The sequence below is a fragment of the Podarcis vaucheri genome, assembly GCF_965113315.1.
Source record: "Podarcis vaucheri genome assembly, chromosome: 1".
Lineage (NCBI taxonomy): Eukaryota > Metazoa > Chordata > Lepidosauria > Squamata > Lacertidae > Podarcis > Podarcis vaucheri.
Window position 1 is genome coordinate 82,407,723 of NC_138759.1, and position 19,693 is coordinate 82,427,415.

The 19,693-nt window shown below is 46.2% G+C and overlaps 1 long non-coding RNA gene across 1 annotated transcript in view; it reads right to left on the reverse strand.

The window, feature by feature from the left end:
- LOC309532019 overlaps nucleotides 1-19,693 on the reverse strand; it is a 48,703-nt gene that overhangs the window by 18,966 nt on the left and 10,044 nt on the right. The window contains exon 2 of the long non-coding RNA XR_014219525.1: nucleotides 12,564-12,638. This is a non-coding gene — a long non-coding RNA (uncharacterized lncRNA). The remainder of the gene's footprint in view (nucleotides 1-12,563; nucleotides 12,639-19,693) is intronic.

Below are 19,693 nucleotides of genomic sequence, written 5' to 3' on the forward strand. Positions count from 1 at the left end.
TTGTTTGTCAACTTTTAAGTTCAAAAAATATGAACAGGAACATAACACCAAGTTGGCACAAACCTCTTGATGAGGGTAGTAAACAAACCAGCAAAAAAAATGTTAAAGGGAGTGTGTGTGTGTGTGTGTGTGTGTGTGTGAGAGAGAGAGAGAGAGAGAGAGAGAGAGAGAGTTTGTCTCCCCCTTTTTCTTCCCTCTCTCCTTAAAAGACTCTCCTCTCCATTGCTGGGGAAAAGACAGTATATATGTGTCTGTATGTGCGTGCCCCTCTCTCTCTCTCTCTCTCTCTCTCTCTCTCTCTCTCTCTCACACACACACACACACACACACACACAGTTGAAAACCTGATGGGGGAGAAGAGTTGATGCGGGGTGATGAGATTTAAGAGATGGGTGGGGGGGGGTGGAAGAGAGACGAGAAAACATTGTGCTCCACAAGATTGCAGAGACCAAAAAAATCCGTATATGGAAAGTGAGGGGGGCTGTTCTACCTTTTCCCCCACCACCCCTGCCCAATCTCCTTTAGATTTGCAATCTTTTGGCAATGACAGGAACAGCTGTGATGGACAGGGAGTGCAGGGTGGAGACAGCTGGGAGAGGGTGACAGATACAGAGAGAAGCAGGGAGGGAGAAGAAGGCCTCTAACCTTCCTTGGCTCCAGGGGACAGCAAGCAGAGCAGCAGGCAGGCTCTCAGGGGCCACAACAGATTGATTTTTCAAAATTGCCTGCGGGGCCATTTTAAACTGGGCCGCAAATGGCCAGACTTTGGACCTGCCTGGCTTAGATCCTTTTAAGTCCTGGAAGTGGTCCTCTGCCTCACTCTGCCTAATGGTAGAGCTGGCCCTGGTGAGGAGCTGAAGGACAGAAACAGCAACAAAATTAAATTACATGATAGCAAAGAGTACTAAATGTTCTGATAGGTACATCTGCACTACAGACTTAATGTGCAGTCTTAACTACGTAATTCCCCACCTCAAATGCTGGGAATTAGTTAATTGAGGGTGCTGAGAATTCTGTCTTTGGAATTCTTAGCCCTTGTCACTGAACTACAGTTCCCAAGATTTCCTACAGAGAAAGCACAGCAGTTTAACCCCTGGAAATCTATATTTCGGACACGCACTAGATGCACACATTTAGGAATGAATCACAGAATCATAGAATTGTAGAGTTGGAAGGGACCATGAGGGTCATCTAATCCAATGCACGAGTCTTAACTAAAGCATCTGTGACAAATGGCCATTCAACCTCCAAGGAAGGAGAGTCCACAACCTCCCGTGGGAGTCCGTTCCACTGTTGAACAGCTCTTACTATCAAAAAGTTATCCTTGATGTTTAACTCTCTTATAAGTTGAAGCCATTGGTGAGGTCCAACCCTCCGGAACAGTGGGGGGGAATGCTCGCTCCTTTTCTCTTTTAGATATTTGAAGGTGGCCATCATATCTCCCCTCAGTCTCCTCTTTTCCAGGGTAAACATACCCAGCTCCTCCTTTCTCATAAGGCTTGGTTTCCAGACCCTTGATCATCTTGGTTTCCCTCCTCTACACCCTTTCCAGTTTATCAATATCCTTCTTAAATTGTGGTGCCCAGAACTGGACAAAATGTTCCAGGTGTGGTCTGACCAAGGCACAATAGAGAGGTACTTTACTTCACTTGTCTTGGACACTATACAGCCTAGAATAGCATTAGCTCTTTTTGCTGCTGCATCACGTTGTTGTCTCATGTTGAGCTTGTGGTCTACTAAGACCCCTAAATCCTTTTCACGTGTATTACTGGCAAATCACACTTACCGTATTTTTCGCCCCATAAGACGCACTTTTTCCCCTCCAAAAATGAAGGGGAAATGTGCCTGCGTCTTATGGGGCGAATGCAGGCTTTCGCTGAAGCCTGGAGAGCGAGGGGGGTCGGTGCGCACCGACCCCTCTCGCTCTCCAGGCTTCAGGAAGCTCTGCGCAACCCTCGGGAGACCGGCTCCGAGGGTTGCGCAGAGCTGCCTGCAGTCCCGGGACCAGCGCAGCTCTGCCCGGCCACCGGGAGCCGGGGGAGAAGCTCTGCCCCGCTCCCGGTGGCCGTGCAGAGCTGCCTGCGGTCCTGGGACCAGCGCAGCTCTGCCCGGCCACCGGGAGCCGGGGGAGAAGCTCCGCCCCGCTCCCGGTGGCCGTGTAGAGCTGCCTGCGGTCCTGGGACCAGCGCAGCTCTGCGCCGCCATCCCGAGCGGGGCGCTAAGTCCCGTCCCGCTCGGGATGGCGGCACAGAGCTGCCTGCCGTCCCGGGACTGGTGCACTTCTCCCCATCGCCAGCCCCACAAGCTCGGGGGACAGCGGGGAGTCAGAGCGTGCCTTCCCACTGTTCCCCGACCTGGTTCTTCCAGCCCCGCACCTGGGGGGGGAAATAAATTTTTTTTTCTTTATTTCCCCCCAAAAAAACTAGGTGCGTCTTATGGGCCGGAGCGTCTTATGGGGCGCAAAATACGGTATATTGGTACAACTGGTTATTCCTGCTTAAGTGTAGTGTTCACACTTTTTTCCAGGATGACAAGTAACCATTAATGAACACTCTTTGGGTTGGGTCAGTCAACCAGCTACAAATGCACCTAACAGGTACCTCATCCAGCCCACATTTTATCAGTTTCTCTGCAAGAATATCATGGGGGACTTTATCAATAGCCTTACTGAAATCCAGATGCCCCATTTCCACTGCTGTACTTGCTCCTCTAACAGGGACATGGGTGGCGCTGTGGGTTAAACCACAGAGCCCAGGACTTATAGAATCATAGAATCATAGAGTTGGAAGAGACCACAAGGGCCATCGAGTCCAACCCCCTGCCAAGCAGGAAACACCATCAGAGCACTCCTGACATATGATTGTCAAGCCTCTGCTTAAAGACCTCCAAAGTAGGAGACTCCACCACACTCCTTGGCAGCAAATTCCACTGTTGAACAGCTCTCACTGTCAGGAAGCTCTTCCTAATGTTTAGGTGGAATCTTCTTTCTTGTAGTTTGGATCCATTGCTCCGTGTCCGCTTCTCTGGAGCAGCAGAAAACAACCTTTCTCCCTCCTCTATGTGACATCCTTTTATATATTTGAACATGGCTATCATATCACCCCTTAACCTCCTCTTCTCCAGGCTAAACATGCCCAGCTCCCTTAGCCGTTCCTCATAAGGCATCGTTTCCAGGCCTTTGACCATTTTGGTTGCCCTCCTCTGGACACGTTCCAGTTTGTCAGTGTCCTTCTTGAATCGTGGTGCCCAGAACTGGACACAGTACTCCAGGTGAGGTCTGACCAGAGCAGAATACAGTGGCACTATTACTTCCCTTGATCTAGATGCTATACTCCTATTGATGCAGCCCAGAATTGCATTGGCTTTTTTAGCTGCCGCGTCACACTGTTGGCTCATGTCAAGTTTGTGGTCAACCAAGACTCCTAGATCCTTTTCACATGTACTGCTCTCAAGCCAGGTGTCCCCCATCTTGTATTTGTGCCTCTCATTTTTTTTGCCCAAGTGCAATACTTTACATTTCTCCCTGTTAAAGTTCATCTTGTTTGTTTTGGCCCAGTTCTCTAATCTGTCAAGGTCGTTTTGAAGTGTGATCCTGTCCTCTGGGGTGTTAGCCACCCCTCCCAGTTTGGTGTCATCTGCAAATTTGATCAGGATGCCCTTGAGTCCATCATCCAAGTCGTTGATAAAGATGTTGAATAAGACCGGGCCCAAGACAGAACCCTGTGGCACCCCACTAGTCACTCTTCTCCAGGATGAAGAGGAACCATTGATGAGCACCCTTTGGGTTCGGTCAGTCAGCCAGTTACAAATCCACTGAGTGGTAGCATAGTCAAGACCGCATTTTACCAGCTTCTTTACAAGAATATCATGGGGCACCTTGTCAAATGCCTTGCTGAAATCAAGGTAGGCTACATCCACTGCGATCCCTTCATCTACCAGGCTTGTAATTCTGTCAAAAAACGAGATCAGGTTAGTCTGACAGGACTTATTTTTCAGAAATCCATGCTGACTATTGGTGATCACAGCATTCCTTTCTAGGTGCTCACAGACTGTTTGCTTAATGATCTGCTCCAGAATCTTCCCTGGTATTGATGTCAGACTGACTGGGCGGTAATTATTTGGGTCCTCTCTTTTCCCCTTTTTGAAAATAGGGACATTTGCCCTCCTCCAGTCTGCCGGGACTTCGCCTGTTCTCCAGGAATTCTCAAAGATGACTGCCAGTGGTTCTGAGATCACATCTGCCACATCTCTTGGATGCAGTTCATCTGGCCCTGGAGACTTGAATACATCTAAACTAGCCAAGTATTCTTGTACTATCTCCTTAGTTATTCTGGGCTGTGTTTCCTTTGCTGAATCATTTGCTCCAAATTCTTCAGGTTGGGCATTGTTTTCTTTATCGGAGAAGACTGAGGCAAAGAAGGCATTGAGGAGTTCAGCCCTTTCTGTGTCCCCTGTTTGCGTTTCATCATCTTCTCCTCTGAGTGACCCCACTGTTTCTTTGTTCTTCCTTTTGCTACAAACATGCCCATAAAAGCCTTTTTTGCTGCTTTTAACCTCTCTAGCAAGCCTGAGTTCATTCTGTGCTTTAGCTTTTCTGACTTTGTGTCTACACGTGCTGGCTAATCAGCTGACTTGCTGATCAGAAGATCGGCGGTTCGAATCCCTGCGGCAGGGTGAGCTCCTGATGGCTCGGTCCCAGCTCCTGCCCACCTAGGAGTTCGAAAGAACATCAAAGTGCAAGTAGATAAATAGGTACCGCTCCAGCAGAAAGGTAAACGGCGTTTCCGTGCGCTGCTCTGGTTCGCCAGAAGTGGCTTAGTCATGCTGAACACATGACCCGGAAGCTGTACGCCGGCTCCCTTGGCCAATAAAGCGAGATGAGCACCGCAACCCCAGTCGGTCACGACTGGACCTAATGGTCAGGGGTCCCTTTACCTTTACCTTTACTTGCTCCTCTGGTACAGAATCAGTAAATAGATTGCTAGCAGGGTAGGAGTTTGGGGCCTCTAACTTGGCAATATTTCTTCCAATCCCTTCATTCTGGCCAGTATAGTGAATCTACCCTTCTTGTCTATTTTTCTTGTCTATTGGAGTATATTGGGGTATTATTAGGATTGGTTACAAAGGCAGGAGTATTGAGAACTTCCTGTTCCTTCCTATTCCTTCCCCTCAAACTGCATTTTCCAGACTGCAATTCCCTTTCTCTGAGATCATTTTCTTTGAAGGTAGCAAGTGTGTTATCAGCATACTCATCCACTACAATAGCCTTGGATCTGCAGGTCAAGAATGGAAAACAGTGCCTCCAAGTCCATCTCCTGAGCATTCATACTGGTGTAGAAACTGGTCTCTGAGTTCATGTTGATATTTGTCATTCAGTTGTTTAGCTACTGAATATAGGAACTTAGCAAGTACTTCTAAACCAGGCATAGACAAACTCCGGCCCTCCAGATGTTTGGGACTACAGTTCCCATCATCCCTGACCACTGGTCCTGTTAGCTAGGGATGATGGGAATTGTAGTCCCAAACTTCTGGAGGGCCGGAGTTTGCCTAGGCCTGTTCTAAACCAATACAAAAGAAGTATGTTTGTTACCAGCAGGAAATTATTATTACTATTAATTTGATTAATTACACATCCTTCACCCTACGGTCCCAGGGCAGGTCACAACATATTAAAATACAACATTAAAAATCCTAATGCACCTCATTGAATTTTCTATCTTCCCAGTGATGCTACCTACCCTATCATGTAGTGTAAACTGATAGGGTAGGTAGCATCACTGGGAAGAGAGAAAATTCAATGAGGTGCATTAGGCAAGGTCTCAAACAAGCTGAAGCAGGTGCAGAAGGGAGTAAGTAAATGATCAAAGCAAGGAATGGAATGCTTTTCGTAAGAGCAATGATTCAAGAGTTTCACTTGATTGATAAAAGGAAGAGATCTAAAAGGGATACAAGATCAGAAGGAATAACTATAGCTCGGGGGTGAAGCACACACTTTGCATGAAGAATGACTTGAGTTCAGATTCAGAGTAGGGCTAGGAATGTCCCCTGCTTGGCCACCTAGAGAGATGCTGCCAGTCAGTGTGGGCAATACTGAGGTAGATGGACCAATGGGCCATTTTATATTAATGGACCATACTGAGCTGGATGGACTACGGCAGCTTCCTATTTTCGTATGCTAATAGATATATATGACAAAGCACAGCATGAAGAAGCATGCTTAAGAAGCTTAAGACAGGAGGCTGTGGAAACAAGAACCAGCAGATTAAGCATTACCAAATTCAGCTTGAAAAGGAGGCTTTACAACATAAAGTTTGCATGTATATAGGTGATAAAGAGTTTTGAAAAATTTCTTTGGTGCTCTTATGTAATTAAACCCCACTGGGTTCAGGTCAAAGTAAGACAATGTTTTCCTCTGCATACAACTTTTGTTTCTCTTATCAATCCCCACCAATATTACGATGATAACAATATGGCTAACTGCCTTTCCCAAGAATAAGTGATAGACAAATGCATTGACCTTTCCTGGCAATTTAAGATGATTGACAAGTCACAGCAGGGTAGAGGAGAGATACAATCCAAGAAATCATAAGATAAAAGCAATTACGCAACAACAAAACAAAGACATATGACATGCCCGCATTGAAGCTAGGTTTCGGGAGCAGTACAGATAATAAAAAAATCAGTTGCAAAATAAAGCAGTAAAGAAGAGAAATATGAATAAAGGCCAAAGGTTCCCCCCCCAAAAAAAAGCAAAATTGCTGCCATTTTGCAGAAAGTAAATAAATATTGCTATGTGTTGGGTGCCAGAGTTTTGTGGGTGCAAGGCACCTATAATTATTGGATTTAGTAAAAGTTAGAGTTAATCAAGATTTCATTAAGGTGTGTCAAACGCTGCTGGGTGCAGCTTACACTGATGAGCCAAGCCAACCTGGCAGTTAAGAGACAAAGACTGGAATGGTTCATCAGAAACCATCAAGGGAGTGAATACTACCAGACATCTTCATCTTCACCCTCATTGCCATGACCCCTCCTTTTTTGTAAACCCTCCCCCCATTTCCCCTTCCTTCTCCTCCTTCCTTTCCCCAATTGCCCCCTGCACACAGAACACCTCCATTCCCATGCCTCCTCCTCTCTCTTATTCTGCAGCCTCCTTGCCCCCCACAACTCCATGATGGTTGTGTTGTTGTTTAGTCGTTTAGTCGTGTCCGACTCTTCGTGACCCCATGGACCAGAGCACGCCAGGCACTCCTGTCTTCCACTGCCTCCCGCAGTTTGGTCAAACTCATGCTGGTAACTTCGAGAACACTGTCCAACCATCTCGTCCTCTGTCGTCCCCTTCTCCTCGTGCCCTCCATCTTTCCCAACATCAGGGTCTTTTCCAGGGAGTCTTCTCTTCTCATGAGGTGGCCAAAGTCTTGGAGTCTCTCCATGATGGTAGATGTTACTTTATCTTTAAAACAAATAGCCTCTTAAGAGTAGGCCTGTCAGTGGCAGGGGAAGGGGGACGGGGGTGGGTGGGCCGCCCTAGATGTCATCCCTGAAGGGGGGGTGACATCGCTGTGCGGCCCCCCTGGGCTGCTTACTGCAGGGGAGCCCCCACAGGCGGTTAGCCCTGCCCCCGCAGGTGGCTAGCTCCTGGGCGCACAGCTAGCTCCGCCTCTGAGGCCCGTCGGCTTGTTCAGTTAGAGAAGGTTTGCTTGTTAATAAAATATTTCTTTTGAATTGCTGCATTGAATCTGGAACTTCACGCTGAAAACTACAGTGGTACCTCGGGTTACAGACACTTCAGGTTACAGATGCTTCAGGTTACAGACTCCACTATCCCAGAAATAGTACCTCTGGTTAAGTACTTTGCTTCAGGATGAGAACAGAAATCGCAGTATGGCGGCAGGAGGAGGCCCCATTAGCTAAAGTGGTACCTCAGGTTAAGAACAGTTTCAGGTTAAGAACGGACCTCTGGAACAAATTAAATTCTTAACCCGAGGTACCACTGTACACATATTACCAGGACAGGAATACATTATGTGGAGGTTGTATGGAAGATCTGAGGGCTCCACATCCTTGTTTGGTCAAATTTTATTTCGTTTACCAATTGATGTAGCGTAGAATATCCTGCATTGTCTGTAGCTCTAAAAACAAGGTGTGGTGTCCAACTAAACATTTCCACTCCTGCAAAGATATTTAGAAGCACAATAAAACTTTCCCATCCTCTCTTCTCCCTGCACACCCAGTGCACACCCAGTGCACACCTCACAAATCTCCCCAGCGGCTTGGGAGAAAACCTAGAACAGAACTGGTCTGTGGATCACAGTGGGAGAGGAGAGGGCAGGGATGTTGTGCAGCATCCTTGCACTGGCAGAGTTGTTGAGTTGGATGCCACCCATGGACTCCATAATCTTTTCTATCCATGTTTGCTTTATTTAAGTATGTTTGTTAATTCCCTATTACCTTTTGTTTCCTTTATACCATCACCATGCAAAAGAAAAGAGAAAAAAAGGTGTATGGTTCACAACCAATGTAAAGTTGAGCACGCTAATACTGCTACGGTACTTAGTGCAATGTACCCAAGGGCTTTTAAGAGTTTTAGTTTCTTTTTCATTTGCCATCTTTCAGCTTTATGGTGATTTTACTGCCATATAACTTTTTGAATATAAATTTACTGCATTTCATATTTCTATAAAAATATAGATTTTTAAAAATTGGATAGAATTTTTCTTTTGACCACAGAGGGTGAAATTCCTAAGAATATTAGACAATCCAGAGTACATAAAATTCAACACAACAACAGGGAAATAGGCTTGGGGGCTTTCATGCTGGGCACCTCCAAAAATGTGGTTTATTTTTTTAAAAAAAGGAATAGTGATTAACTTTCTAATTTTGGAGTGGAATTGGATTAAATCTGGTTCTTGCCTGTGTGTGGATCTACAGCAGCTGAAGTTACACCAATGCTTTATTTGCCCCTGTTTGGCTCTGAGTCACCACAGAGTGTAATTAGGCTAAAGGATTTAGATTTAGCTGGGTATGAATGAGCCTATTTATTTCCTTGTCAGCTCCTGGTGACTGAATTTTAATTTAATTTGATAATTGATACACAGCATCTCTGCTTTCATAACTGGTTCATTTACCTTGGGCAGGATAAGAATCAATGGCCCTGCTAAGCCGGGGAGATCCCAGCAAAGCTTAGTCACGCTTCTAGTCAGCCTTATGAGAACAGATGGCGAAACGAATGCTAATGTAGCAATAGTAACAAGATATGTTCACTGCAGCCCTAGAAACTCTGCCACCCGCCCATCACAAGGGGCACTTGGACTTTCAACAAGCTTCCAGCAAGGTACCTTACCAAAGATTCCCAAGTAAGCTTAGCAGTCATAGAAGATGAGGGCAAGTCTTCTTGTGGGCCAAGAATTGGTTCAGCAGTGGCAAGCAGAGAGTAGGAATAGATGGGCAGTTCTCTGAATGGAGAGACTCAATCCATTCTGGGTTCATTTCAATCTGGGTTCAGGCCTGGCCATGGGACTGAGTTGGCTTTGGTGGCAGAAGGCAGAACTGCAGCAGTGTGGCCATGCTCCTGTTTCTTGATCTCTCGTGGGTTTTGATCCCATTGACCATGGTACACTCTTGAACCAGCTCTGAGGAATGGGAATTGGGGACACTGTGTTACAGTACAGTTCTTAACCCAAAACCGTTCTTAACCTGAGGCACGCTTTTGCTAATGGGGCCTCCCTCTGCCACCGCACGATTTCCGTTCTCATCCTGAGGTAAAGTTCTTAACCTGAGGTACTATTTCCGGGTTAGCAGAGTTTGTAACCTGAAGTGTTTGTAACCCGAAGTGTTTGTAACCCGAGGTACCACTGTAGTTCCAGTCCTGCCTCTGAGAACCACTCAAGAGACTAGCATTTCAGGAAATTGGATGGGAGAGGCTGAGAAACCTCTCCCCCTACAAGCCTTGTCCACCATAAGGCAAAGGCAAAGAAGATGGGGGGAAGGGGGGAAGGGGGGAAGCTGAGATTGAATCCTGGCAAGACAGAGGTATTGTGAGTGAGTGGCTCCCTTAGGAGGGGAGAGGAAAGGTGATGAGTAAGAGGTGACATGATCGTTTATAAAATTAAGCATGGCATGGAGGAAATCAACAGAGAAAAGTTGTTCTCCCTCTCCCTTTACCTCTCATGAAGGTAAAGACTATCAATGGCTACTAGCCATTATGGCTATGCTCTGCCTCCGCAGCTGGAAGCAGTTCTGAGTATCAGTTGCTAGAGGAGATGCTCTTGTGTTCAGGTCCTCCTTGCTGGTTTCCCACAAGCATCTGGTTGGCCACTGTGAGAATAGGTTGTTGGACTATATGGGCCATAGGCCTGACCCAGCAGGCTCTTCTTACAATGATAAGAACCAAATCATGGCTTCTGAAGCAATTCACTGTGATTCAGTAGGGTTGCCATATTTCAAAAAGTGAAAATCTGGGCAGAAAAGCCTTTTTTTGGCAGAGTTATTGAGCTTTTATATATATATATATATATATATATATATATTTGCAAAATCTCTCTCTTTTTGGAGGGAAGTTTTTGAGATAGTTAAGGACAAAAATGAGACTGCCGACATGGGTTGCCAAACATCCGGATTTTCCAGGACACTGTTTCTGATGGCCAATTACAGGCTATGTCCAGGAAATTCCAGACATATGGTAACCCTAGGTGTAGAGATTTAAAAGGCCTGCAGACAAATGGGAAAAATTATAATTTATTTAGGAGACTTGTAAGCAGATGAAAACGTTAGCAGGATTATTAGAACACTTGTAGTGTAACAAACATGTTGGATAATATAGATAGATATAAAACATAGATTATGATACAATATGCAGTTGAAAACGTTGACATTAGGACCCACTGAGGGGATGGGTCCCATGGGAGAAGCCATGGGATTCAGAGAAATCTCTGTACAGTGGTACCTCAGGTTACATACGCTTCAGGTTACAGACTCCGCTAACCTAGAAATAGTGCTTCAGGTTAAGAACTTTGCTTGAGGTTGAGAACAGAAATCGTGCTCCAGCGGTGCGGCAGCAGCAGGAGGCCCCATTAGCTAAAGTGGTGCTTCAGGTTAAGAACAGTTTCAGGTTGAGAACAGACCTCCGGAACAAATTAAGAACTTAACCTGAGGTATAACTGTAATGAAAAGGAAATTTTTAAAAAAAAAAATTAAAGGCCTGCAGACAGTGTATCTGCAAAAATGGAAACGTTTCTTCTCAAGCTTGCCATGTAATGAAAACACCTTGGTGAGGAGCGCAGGGAGGCAGGGCTCTTTTGTGACTGGCAGTTAGGTGGGGCCTGTCCAATACATTTTGGCACCTGAGGTGACCCACAAAATGGTACTTCCCCCCACCCCCAGCCAGGGAAAAGAGGGTTAGTGAAGATCTACATCAGGAACAAGGGGGGGGGGGGAGACTAGCAGTGCCTCCTATTGGCCAAGAGTCCACTGTAGAGGCAGCATGGGAGGGGTCAATGTGGTCTCTAAGGAGCTCACCGTAGCTGCTGTTGCCACTGTGGGAGTAGCAGCAGGCAATGCATTCCTTGGAGGCCAGAACTGCTGCCCTTGAGGCAGTTGCCTCACTTTGCCTCATGAGTTGTCCAGCCCTGCAGCTAGGGATGAGGGACAACTGGATTCTATCAGCAGCACCACATCACATAATTATCATCACAGCTTCATCCCTTTTTACATAAACAGCCTCAAAACAACTGTAAAAGCACATTATCACCATAAATAAGAGCAAAAATAATAATCTAAAATGCATATAATATTTTTAAAAAGGGAGTTCCAATCTACACTAGTGAAAGGATGAGCACAGGAGGAGTCACAGATGTACCTAATAACCCTCCAAATTAAGGGCCTGAGAAAATATAAATATTTTTGTCTGGCACCTAAGAACAGCCATCAATAGTACTTGGAGCGTTGACTTGGGGAGAGCATTGCTTAGGCAGGGAGCCACCCACATTTCGTCATCTCGTATCATCCTCCTCCACGTGGGAGTAGGCACGTGGAAAAGGGCCTCGGAATATGGATGCAAGTTATGTCTTGGTTCATGCGAAGAGAGGCAGTCCTTGTGAAATTGGGATCCTGAGCCACAAGAGGCTATATCAGTCAAAGCCAGCCCTTTCAGCTGAGCCCATAACATGATCGGTTGCCAGTGTGGTAGCACTAAGATTGGTGTTATATGTTCAGACTGTCTTGCCTCAGTCTGCTGTTTCTCAGCTAAATTCTGCACCAGCTACTATTTGTGATCCGTTTTCAAAGGTAGCTTCATGTATAACACGTTGTAGTAATCTAAACTAGAGGCTACAAGAGCACGGTCAACAGATGTCTAGATGCAGGCATGGGTGGGTCACCATCCAAAGCTTACAGAAGCTATTGTATGCCACTGAAGCCACCTGTGCCTCAAGTGACAGTAATGGATCCTAGAAGTAACCCCAAGCTAGGTACCTGCTCCTTCACAGGGCGAGTAACCCTACCCAGAGCAGGACAAGCCTTACCCATCCAGTCTAGCAAACCACCCATTATTAGCACCTTACTCTTACCTTGAGGAAGCTTCAGTCAATTGGCTCTCATCCAGTCCATTGCCAGTTACTGATCCAAAACATCCACTGCCACACCTGCAGTTGTAAAAGAGGATCAGAGTTGTGCATCATAAGTATATTGCTGACAGCACATTTCATCCTTCGAAAGTCATCCTTCAAAATTCACAGTTCTCCATATTCTGCAATGCAATGCTCCAGTGAGGTAATTTGTTGAAAGGCACTATTGTTAACTTATTGTTATTTTCAAAGGTCAGAATTTTGGAGTGTGCTGTCAACAAAATGCATATACTAAGATAAAGTGTGCGTGAAATCAACATGTTGGTGAAAAATGACAAAAATGCATTATATAAGAGAAAGTTGTTTTGAAATAATTTTGAATTTTCCTGAGGACTTAAAAAAAATGACAAACTGGTATGGAAGGGTGGAGAACCAAATTTAAGTCTGGGGGAAAAAGAAGCTGAGAAACGCCAAAATTGAGAATGGCATTACCAGAAATCCTATCAGAGTGCTTTGGGAAGGGATGTTGAAGGAATGCATTCTATGTTCTACGAGTGGTACTAGCTTGGAAGATGCTGGATGTTCATCCTTTTGCCTCTGCCATCTGCCCACACATTGACACCTGCCAATTCAGCTTTCAGCTTAGCTCCCCCTCTGACTTTTGGTGACAAATAGAGCAGAATGCCTAGGGCAAAATTCCTGCATCAATCCTCCTGAAATTTTGCATGTTCCTTATGTAGGGGCTCCTCTCATGGGCATAGCCAGGATTTTTGTTGGGGACAGGAAGGACTTAAATTAGGGAGGACAGGACTTTTGTTGGGGGGGGAGCACCAACATGATTGGTCAGTTAAGTATTTCTATTATTTACTTGATCAGGGGGGCTGCCCCCCTCTGCCCTGCCCCCCTCTGCCCTCCTCCTTGGCTGTGCCCATGGTGCCTTTCTGTCTATTTGCAAACAAATTGCTCACAAAACGATAGCGAAGACTAAATTTATCCTTTTTCAATCACCCCAAATTGAAAAAGCTGCCTTTGCTGGGAAATCACTGTAGCTATCTCTTGAGATTTGGTAGGATTCTAATTCTACTCCCCCAAAAAAGTTGTTGCTTTTAAAAGTTTTATAGATATTTCCTTAAATTCTTTTTCATGTACCCAGCACACACACACCCCACTTGGATTTGGAACAAAGGCAAAGCAGCCCAGTCCCGAATCAGGCTATTTTCCAAGACGCTGGATTAGCATCAAGCCAAAACTTGTGGTTGGTGAACATCCCTAGTAAAAACCTTCCTTTTAAAGAAAGCTTTTGCTTGTAGATGATTGTAATACAGTACTGCATTGGTTTTAACACTTGACAATTTTGTGAGGAAAGGCAGGATACAACAGTTTTAATTTTGTTCCTTTCTCGTTATTGGTTCTTTTTCCTACTCCATCCAAAGTATTTAGATATTTTAGACCTGTTTTGGGCAACCTGCTTGCAAGACCAGGTTGCCAGTGTTTCAAAAGTTTGCCGTTAAAATGCTTTTTATTTTAAAATGAATTCTGGCAGCTACTGATGAAACCATGGGGGGGGGAATTGCACAGAATGACAACTACCCCACTTGTCTTGATCTGCATAGTAATCTCCCTGTTTAAAAAATGTGGGCATTAATTGCTAACTAGAATAAACCTCTGATCTACATAAACCCTCACAGAAGCCTTGCACAGAGATGCACTGTCTATATCGGTGATAATAAATCTCCTGTGTGCCTAATGAGGTCCACAAGGCTGTTTTGAGCAAACCACAACTACCCTTCTCACATGCAATATCATATGATGTCAGACATGGGAAAATTTGGGTTGGGAAAGTTCAAAAAAGAAATCAAGCTATGGCAGCAAAGGAAGATATGGAAGTGCACTTGTGTTCTTCTTTTGCAGCCCTAGCTTGAATTTTAAAAGTGTCAGATTCAAGCTAAGGCTGCAAGAATCTGGATCTGTCAGGAGCCCTCTCCTACCCAACACGTGCAGAATGGATTGCAGAATTCATTTCCAATGGTGAAACCTCTGTTGGAGCTGAATTCTGCTCTTTCTGCCAACACATTTTTTGAGAAGAAGAAGAAGAGTTTGGATTTGATATCCCGCTTTATCACTACCCTAAGGAGTCTCAAAGTGGCTAACATTCTCCTTTCCCTTCCTCCCCCACAACAAACACTCTGTGAAGTGAGTGGGGCTGAGAGACTTCAGAGAAGTGTGACTAGCCCAAGGTCACCCAGCAGCTGCATGTGGAGGAGCGGGGATCCTGGTTCACCAGATTACGAGTCCACTGCTCTGAACCACTACACCACACAAAACATTGGATGCCTAGTGGGATTACATCACTTTTGGATGGACACACTTTTTAGCCTCATGTGTCTTGTCCTGCCCCCAGACAAGGAAAGCTCACGTTGACAGTCTTTATTGACAAGAAGCACTTACAGCAGCTCCCACAGTGCTCCAGGGACACACAATCTTCTGGCATCTAGGCAGCTGTCCTCAGATTTGTGCCTTGTGAACAGCTGAAGCAACAGGGGGACCCCCCCCCCCACACACCAGCAGCAGCTTATGAATCCTCATCTGATGGGGCATGTGCTCAACCTGAGGCGCCACTTACACAGAAGCCATTGCTGCTTTTCCCTCCTCAAGCCCCTCCTGGCTCTAGGAGACAGCAGGGTGGGAGATCATGGCAGGGAATCTACTGGCCCTGGCTCAGTCTCTTTCTCCTCCGCCACATCCCCTGCACCTCCCTCTGTCTCGGACTGCCCTGCCCCTTCCTCCTCCTGCTGCCCTGGCTCCTGCCTCGCAGACAGCACAAAACACCTTAAATCAGTGGCCCCTCTCTCCATAGGCACAAAGATAATAAACCACCAGCCTAATCACAAGAGATTAGTGTGGTGAGTTGTGCTGTGGCTGGATGTTTTCTGGTATGTTTTTCATGCTTGAACATGCTAATGTTTCTGTCCAGCAACTTTCCCCAACAAACAATTTGTATGGAGCACACAGAGCTTATTATATTCTTGAACCAGCTGTTGCACCCATGATGGTAAAGAAATGGTAAGAAAGGGAAAACAATTGCAAGAGGTTTGTCATGCCTGGAACTGCAGATGGGTGACACAGACAAACCTGCTGAAAAAGTGCTGCTCACAAACCTAGTAATTGCAACATACCTTTTTGCATAACGTCCCTGAGAACTAAGTGGGAGCTGACAGAGGCTCATGTACTGTGGTTAGATAACAAGGATATGTAACAGGGCAAGAACAGTCTAGCAGCATTAATTTGACTGTGCCCTTTCTCATTAATTGGGAAAAAACTTTCAGACAAAAGTTGTCAAAATTGTTGCTGATTTTTACTGATGGTGCAGAAGGGGTAGGAGTTGAAATGTGTTGTAGCATAAACACACAAGAGGAGTTGGTAACAATGTGGCTCACAGAGACGCATCAGATGTAATAATTTCTCCACCTAAGAAAGTGTTGTAGCCTAAAGGTCTGCCATCAAAATCTTGACCATTTCAGTTTTCGCTATTTTTTATATTTCTCAAAGTAAACACAAGATATTCAAATGTGATGCTATCCAGCTATTAACTGTGGTGTGCAATGCATATGTGCTATAGTGCCTGTCAGCATTCAAATGTGAATTTTGACAATACCAATGGTGTATTTTTGAATGTCAGCATCCGCAGGGCATCGCTGCTTTGAGACAGTCACCTAAATATCAGCATTCACCGGACCCCTAGCCAGGTGTTTGCTTGAGAACACGTGGAGAACACTGGTTGGCCACAGTGAGAAGAGGATGCTGAATTAGATGGGGCATTAGCCTGACCCAGCAGGCTATTGTTATGTTCATGTGGAGAGAGGAACTGAACAGTGCACACTAACCTCACTTCCAGTGCCCACATCCCCACCAGCTACATCCTCATCAAGTGTTGGGAACATTTAGGGTCCTTCCCACCAGTGGAATCTCCTCCATTGGGGGCAATGAGGTATTGCCCCGCCAGCCTCAGTCTGTTTTCTGCCATCCTCTATCTGCCTTCCAACTGGTCCAGAAGGTGGCACTTGCGGTCACCTTCCTCCTACTTAGTCTCCAGGTTCCCTTTGTAGAACTCGGCCCAGAGGGGGATAGGTATGTAATGAGCTGCCTCTGTCTGCCATTGACTCTGGCTCCATCAACTGCTAGGTGCCCTGCATGCTGTCCTACTAATCCTGTGAGCCCTGGTCACAAAAGGTTCCCAATTGCAGGGAGAATTCTAAGTGCACTCGGCAGAAGAATTCCCCTACAGGTCTGTGGATAGACCTGTCAGGGAGGGACCCTGGTGTGTGTGTGTGAGAGAGAGAGAGAGAGAGAGAGAGAGACATGGGTGCAACCCATGTGAGGCAATAATGTCTGAATGGGGCTTCTGTATATCAGAAAAGTAGGGTGATGTCTCTATTTTCAGGGATTCACAAATATAATCCAGGATTGTCAGTATCTCCATGTAAATCTCCACATCCTCACAACTAGTTCTTGAATGTGTTAAGATTAAACGGCAAGAAAGAGTTGGCCTTTAAGAGCAATTGCTGTGGTTACTATTTTACCCCTGCAAGCTACAAAATGGGCATTATCCCGCCTCGCATTTCAAAGTACTTGCTGAAGGTGAAGGAGCAACAGCAAGGAAGGCTGCATCTGTGATGTGGAAGTCATAAATGTCTACAAAGGCTTGGGCACTCCCACTGGTTTGTGGCATACCTGGAGAAGGTAGGGATCATGGCTAGCTCCGCCGCTGGCTGTAGGTATGGGAGAAGCAATACTTTATGGGAGAATCAATTGCCTCATAGGCTTAGGTTATATATAAACCATATATCATAAAGACACCACTGTCTCCAGTGCACCTCATTCCAAGGAAAACAAACCCTGGGTAAGTGCCTGGATGCCCTAGAATCTTGCACTTCTCCCAATCTGGGATGGTGTTCAACCTTATGAATTCATATATTGCAACATACAGGGATAGAGACAGTGGCAGAGCGCTGGTATTGCATAGGATCATTTGAATATAATGTATCAGTAGAAACTTAAATTGATGATTGAACTGAAAGAGTAAAAGCAATAGTTCAAGTTACTGCAGTAGTTCATGACAATAACAGTTTTCCAAACTTTTCGTGTTGGTGACCACTTTTTAGACATGCATCATTTCACAATACAGTAATTCAGTTTTACTAGCAAACCGGAGGTTAAACTAACCCCTTTCCAGCCCTGGGAGGAGAACGGGGAGTGTTCATGAGACACACCTACACCCTGCAGTCAACAGACACACTAACATGTTGTGACACACAGTTTGGAAAGCTCTGATGTAATGCTTCAGTTTTATACTGTGTATTGAGTCAAAGGATTTTATATCTGTATTATGATTGTCTGTATTTGCATTAGGGTAAAGTAACTGCCTTTTGGTTCCAGAGGGTATAGCTACTATTGGTTCATTTAAGCTGCTGTATTTGGATCCTCTGTCTTATTGGTTCCCTCCAAAAGGCAGGACTGTGATTGCCTGATATTGTTCCCTCCAAAATGTATCCTTTCTTGCTAGTCCCCTGTCCCTATAAATGTAGCTTTCCTCTCCCCAGACCTTAGTCTTGTTGCTTTAATAAAGAAGTGTTACTAGAGAACTGTCTCCAGCATGTTATATCAAGAGAGCTGAAATCACAAACCCCACGTCACAACAACTGGCGACGAAGGTGGGATCCGGAATGCTGAGGAGCGGTTAAACGCAGCCCTGCCTCAGAGTCCGGATTGCAGCTAAGAACAACACTCACTGGCCAGCTGAGAAGACGACCCTGCCCACAGGACAATGGAGAGTCCAAGGGTATTGGAGCCCTTCCAGCCATCAGAGCCCCACACGTGGGAAGACTACGTCGAACGCTTCGAGTTCTTCGCAGAGGCTCAAGGGATCACCGATGCCAGCAAAAGAAGGGCCACATTCCTGAGCTACTGTGGGCCTGAGACCTTCAAGCTGGCCAAGGCATTGCTTGCTCCAGCGAAGCTAAGTGAGACATCTCTCAAAGATATTCTTGCCTGCCTAACAAGCCACTTGGCGCCTACTGAGACCAAGATGGCCCGGCGGATGGAGTTTCGTAAGAGGCAGCAGCGTACTGGGGAGTCTGTATCTGCATTTCTAGCTGAACTGCAGAAGCTCGCTCAGCACTGCGACTTCCAAAATCTGGAAGACACTCTCCTGGATCGGTTTGTCGGTGGTCTGAGCAGCAAGAAAGCCAGAAGACGCATCGTGGCTAAAGAAGAGGTTACCCTTGCTTCAGCCTTGAAGGAGGCCACCGCCACGGAGAATTATGAAAGATTGATGCCAGTCGCAAGGCCCCTAAGCCACAGATAGAAGTTGCGCATGCCATGGATGAGCTAGAGGCTACTCTGAGCCAGAGCCCAGTCCGTGGGGTCGAGTCAGTGCGTCAGGCCTGCACAGTGCACAAAGATCACCGAGGCAGGTGCCCAGGTTGTGGCGGAAACCATGAGCGGAAGAGTTGTCGTTTCCAGGATGCTATGTGCCGGACGTGCGGGAAGACAGGTCACATCGCCAGGGTCTGTAGATCGGCGGCGTTGGGAACGACAGGAGCACCTAGACTGGAGCATCGCAGACCGCCCACAGCAACCCATTTTCTAAAGGACTGCCACTACGTAACGGAGATCAACGGGAGGGTCGTGCAGTTCCCAGCGCAAGGCAAGGCACATGTCAAGGTGAAGATTGAGGGTCAGCAGTGCGGCATGGAGGTGGACTCTGGATCTGGATTCACTATCGTGTCGGACCAGACTGCGAGGACATTCTTCCCCAGGGGTAAGTTGCCCCCTCTGGAGCCCTTCCCGGCAACCTTGCAGTCATACTCAGCGGGCCGCATCCATGTTATGGGAATGTGTGCCGTGAGAGTACAGTTCCGGGACAAACAGGCTGTACTCAAACTGGTGATTGCGAAGGGCAGTCGCCCCAGTCTCCTGGGCACTGACTGGTTCCCCGCCCTGGGACTGAGTATATCAGGGCTTAATTCAATCCAAACCTGCCCTGAGATGAGCGAGGCATTATGCAAAGAATTTGCTGGTCTCTTTAATGGAAAACTGGGTTGTTATAAAGGGCCCCCAGTTGACTTCGAGTT